Consider the following 4987-nt stretch of genomic DNA (forward strand, 5'->3'; position numbering starts at 1 on the left):
AGTTGTCATCTCTCCCACTTATGAGTCACCAAGATTCTCATCCTAATCTTTGATATTAAAATAGATTCTGCTTATAGAAAACCTTAATCATTGAAACACTAGTACTAAAATAAACTTCACTAATTTAAAAAGTTGTTTTATTCATTTATTATACTTGTCTAAATTATGTCGTATTAACTCAGCCTCTTGAAAAATTTTGTATGATCTATAAGAATCCACTTGTTCACCATTCCAATTCTGATGGGTATGTCATTCATTTATTCATTCATTCATTTGTTCAACAGATGAATTTTTAGTATTTAATATGTATCAGGCATTACACTATATCTCAAAGTATTTTAAATTCAACCTATGTCTAAATATGTGGTCTTTCAGATTTTATAATAGTAAAATTAACATTTCACCAATATAACTATTCATTTTCAGGCAATTTATTAGACATATACTCATAGTTTATCTTAAACAATTACAGATTTCAGAAGACATGGTTTTGGTCCTTTTATTCAAGTCTTTCCTGTCACTTTGTCAGTCATGTCTTTTCAAGCCATTTTCTTTTAAGGAATTTGGGCTAAAATATTAGACTGTACTTTGAAGTAATGACTGTAAACTTCATGTATGTAACTTTGGTTATTTCAGTGTTGTACAGATTATAAACTAATTGTGTATGTGTGTGTGTGTGTGTGTACAGGTGCACACAGGTGCATGCTTTAAATTGTTATTTAATTGGATTTTAATGCTCGCACATATTATAAAATGTTAAAGATACCAAGAAGGTTTGCAGTGAAGAATCTGGGTGTAAGGAAAACTTTCTATCTGCAAGTCAAAATATAGAAGTGATAGGAAAAAGACTAATAAATATGGCTACATAGTGATAAGAAAGACTTTTTCCTTCCAGAAAATGTGGCAAGCAAAGTTTAAAAAAAAAAAAAAAGACAAATTGGAAACAATATTTGCAAATTATATCATTATCAAAGGTTTAATACTCCTCATATATAAGGTGGAGAAGAAAAAGACCAATGATCCTATAAAAATGAGCAAGAGTATATCTAGATAGTTCACAGAAAAGGAAATGGCCCTTCAATATATGAAAATATGCTCAATATTGTTCATCATAAAAGAAATACAAATTAAAATCACAAAGAGATAACATGCTTCATGTCTCAGATTGGCAAAACTCCAAAAGTTTGACAACATGTTCTGATGGCAAAACTGTAGGGAAATGAGCATTCACATATCCCTGAAGGAAATGGAAATGGTTTCCTTAGCCTGTTTTGTGTTGCAATAACAGAATACCACAGACTGGGTAATTTATAAGGAAGGAAATTTATTTCTTACAATTCTGGAGACTGGGAAGTCCAATATCAAGTTATCAGCATCTGCTGAGGGACTTCAAGCTGTGTCATTCCACAGTGGAAAGCGGAAGGACAAAAGAGGGCAAGAACAAGTGAAGGAAAAGGGGGACCAAACTCACTTTTATCAGGAACCCACTCCCATGAGAACAGCAGTAATCCATTCATAAGGGCAGAGCCCCAATGGCCTAATCACCTGTTAGGGATCCCACCTCGATACTGTCATAACGACGATTGAATTTCAACATGAATTTTGGAGGGACATTCAAACCATAGCATTGGTACAACGCTTATGGAGGGAAACATAACAATATCCAGCAAAATTAACCAGAATATGCATTTACCTTTGATCTGTCACTTCGGGGAATCTATTCTATACATATGTGTTAAAAATAAGAAATGTATACACAAGGTTATTTAATTGCAGCATTATTTGCAGTAGAGAAAGCTTGAAAGCAAATGTACTTTTTTTTTGTTTTTTTGTTTTTTTGAGACAGGATCTCACTCTGTTACCCAGACTGGAGTGCAGTGGCACAATCATGGCTCACTGCAACCTCGACCTTTTTGGGCTTAGTGAATCCTCCCACCTCAGGCTCCTGAGTAGCTGGGATTATAGGTGTGTGCCACCACAACCGGCTAATTTTTTTTTTTTTTTTTTTTTTGTAGAGATGGGATTTCACCAAGTTGCCCAGGCTAGTCTCTAACTTGGGCTCAAGCCATCTGCCCTCTTCAGCCTCCCAAAGTGCTGGGATTACAGGTGTGTCCACCGTGCCCTGCCTGCAAATGTGCTTTTAGAGAGCTGGCTACATAAAGAAGAGTATATTCACACAATGGAATGCTATGCATCTGTAGGAAGTAATGAGAAATGTTTTTATATAACATTATAAAATGATCTGGAATGAAAAAAGCAAGCACAGAATATTGTGTATGATATCCTCTATTTTATATATAACTATGAAGTGGCCTCCAGGTTTATTGTTAAGAGAAAAAAGTAAGGTGCTAAAGAGCATGTGTAACCTTTTTTCCAGGAAAGAGGAGAAAAATATTTTCTTTTATTTTTAAAAGATAGAAGAGCAAATGAAAAATGAATAAAGACTCTTACCTAAAGGGAGAAGGAGATAATGTAAAGGACATAGGGATCGAAGCTAGTCTTATCTGAGTATATCTCATTCTATAGTTTTGATTTTGGAACTTCGTAAATTATTTCCATAATTATAAAAATTTAAGTGTCTACAGGCTGAGTGCAGTGGCTCACGCCTGTAATCCCAGCACTTTGGGAGGTCAAGGTGGGCGAATCACTTGAGGTCAGGAGTTCAAGACCAGCCTGGCCAACATGGTGAAACCCCATCTCTACTAAAAATACAAAAATTAGCAGCCAGGCCTGGTGGCACAGTAATCCTAGCTACTCGGGAGGCTGAGGCACAAGAATCGCTTGAACCCGGGAGGCAGAGGTTGCAGAGAGCCGAGATAGTGCCATTGCACTCCAGCCTGGGTGACAGAGTAAGACTACATCTCAAAAAAAAAAAATGAGCAGTCCTTAAAGGTGGATAGCCAAATAAAACAAAGACACCTGTGTATTAAGTTGGTAGCTTAACTGCAGAGAGAATTATTCAAGTGACTTTATTATTTTTTATTTTTATTTTTTATATTTTGAGATGGAGTCTTGCTCTGTCACCCAGGCTGGAGTGTAGTGGTACAATCTTGGCTCACCACAACCTCCACCTCCCGGGATCAAGTGATTCTCCTGCCTGCACCTCCCTAGTAGCTGGGATTACAGGCACGCACCACCACGCCCAGCTAATTTTTTGTGTTTTTAGTAGTGATGGGGTTTTACCATGTTGGCCAGGCTGGTCTCAAACTCCTGACCTCAAGTGATCCACCCACCTTGGCCTCCCAAAGTGCTGGGATTATAGGCGTCAGCCACTGCGCCCAGCCCAAGTGACTTCAAAACATAGTAAATTTGACCTCGCAGTCCTGGTAGGATACATCCTAAGGACAAAGAGAGCTACAAAGAAATCCTAAAATGTGTTCACTAAACATACTGTTAGTAATAATACTGTTACTGTTATTTTGACACAACACAAATAAGTGGATCACTATATAAAGGTAAGATGAAGCAAGTGAATATGTCAATTTCATTAGTAACCAAGATTTTCAATAAGAAGTATACAAATATAAACTGTTGATATATGTGTCTGCTAAAAATTTATATTTCTGAATTTCATAGCACTAGCTACTGAAAAAGCCTAGAAGTAATGACTAACCCCATGAAGGATCACCTCCATCACCCAGATTGTGTCTCTCAATACCACTAAAAGGAACCAGAACTCCTTAGAGAAGTGGCTGCTTAGAAATTGGGACAAGTAATATATGAAATGAGCCTGGCTCATCTGGTCATGCTGGATGGCAAGGTATCTAACAAAGCCTACTGGAGTCATGTCAAAGGGCCACAGAAGCTGTGTTGAAGGAGCTTCCAAAGATGAACAGTTTGAGTAGCAAAAATACAGTTACTTCAATGGAAACAAACATGTTAAAACTCCATGAGTTAGGAATACTTTTTTTTTTTTTTTTTTTTTGAGACAGGGTCTCACTCTGTCTCTCAGTCTGGAGTGCAGTGGTGCGATCTCGGCTCACTGCTACCTCCGTCTCCTGGTTTCAAGCAATTCTCCAGCCTAAGCCTACCAAGTAGCTGGGTTTAAAAGCATGAGTCACTGCACCTGGCTATGTTTTTTGTATTTTAAGTAGAGATGGGGTTTTGTCATGTTGCCCAGAGTGGTCTCTAACTCCTGGCCTCAAGTGATCTGCCTGCCTCAGCCTCCCAAGGTGCTAGTGTATTTAAAATACAGTTGTTTTTTTGTGTTTCAGTTTAACTTCCCCTCCTTCCCATCCTTATTGATTTAACTTTTTCAAAAGTTGAAACTACATGGAAAGATAGGTTTACAGGCTTCAGTTACTTCCATGTCCTGTCTGTCTCATTTTCCCTGTCTTTTGAGGACAATCAACTATATTGATTTCTGGTTTACCCTTCATATGTTTCATATATGTATATTTCCTTGTTGCCTCTTTTTCTTCTAATATATGCTTTTTTGTGCTTCAGATAGTATTAAGATTTTTAAACCAGATAAAAAGGAAGAAAAAAACAGTAAAAGTTTACATGTTCCTTGACTCTAGATTCTGTGACTAGAAATGTACCTTATAAACCACTCAAACTAATATATATGTATATATACGTATATATATAGGGATGTTCATTCATCATTGTTTATAATGGCAAAATACAGGTGAATTAATCATTCATTGTTAAATATAATCTATTTTTCATACAGTGGAATACTTTTTAGCCACTTTAAAAAATTAATCTATATGTACTGTCATGGAAAGATCTCCAGGGTATGTTAACTGAAAAAAAAGCTAGCTGCAGAAGAATATGTATAGTAGAAACCTGTTTTTATAAATAAATAATTTTTAAAATAACCACGGTTATATGTATGTATCATATACATTGCAAAAATTTAAAGAAATAGTAGAAATTTCTTTTTTTTTTTTTTGAGACAGAGTCTCACACTGTTGCCCAGGCTGGAGTGCAGTGGCGCAATCTCGGCTCACTGCAAGCTCCGCCTCCTGGGTTCATGCCATTC

General features: G+C 36.5%; 1 protein-coding gene across 7 annotated transcripts in view; it reads left to right on the forward strand.

Annotated features, from left to right (window-relative positions):
* INVS (inversin) overlaps positions 1–4987 on the forward strand; it is a 203359-nt gene that overhangs the window by 49894 nt on the left and 148478 nt on the right. The window contains exon 1 of one of the 7 annotated variants that reach the window (XM_054520367.2): positions 2016–2106. The exons of the other annotated variants lie outside the window; for them this stretch is intronic. The gene's annotated coding sequence lies outside the window, so the exon portion shown is untranslated. Of the gene's footprint in view, positions 1–2015; positions 2107–4987 lie in introns of those variants that run through there. 7 annotated transcript variants of the gene reach the window in all.

This window comes from Pongo abelii, chromosome 13 (genome assembly GCF_028885655.2).
Source record: "Pongo abelii isolate AG06213 chromosome 13, NHGRI_mPonAbe1-v2.0_pri, whole genome shotgun sequence".
Classification (NCBI taxonomy): domain Eukaryota; kingdom Metazoa; phylum Chordata; class Mammalia; order Primates; family Hominidae; genus Pongo; species Pongo abelii.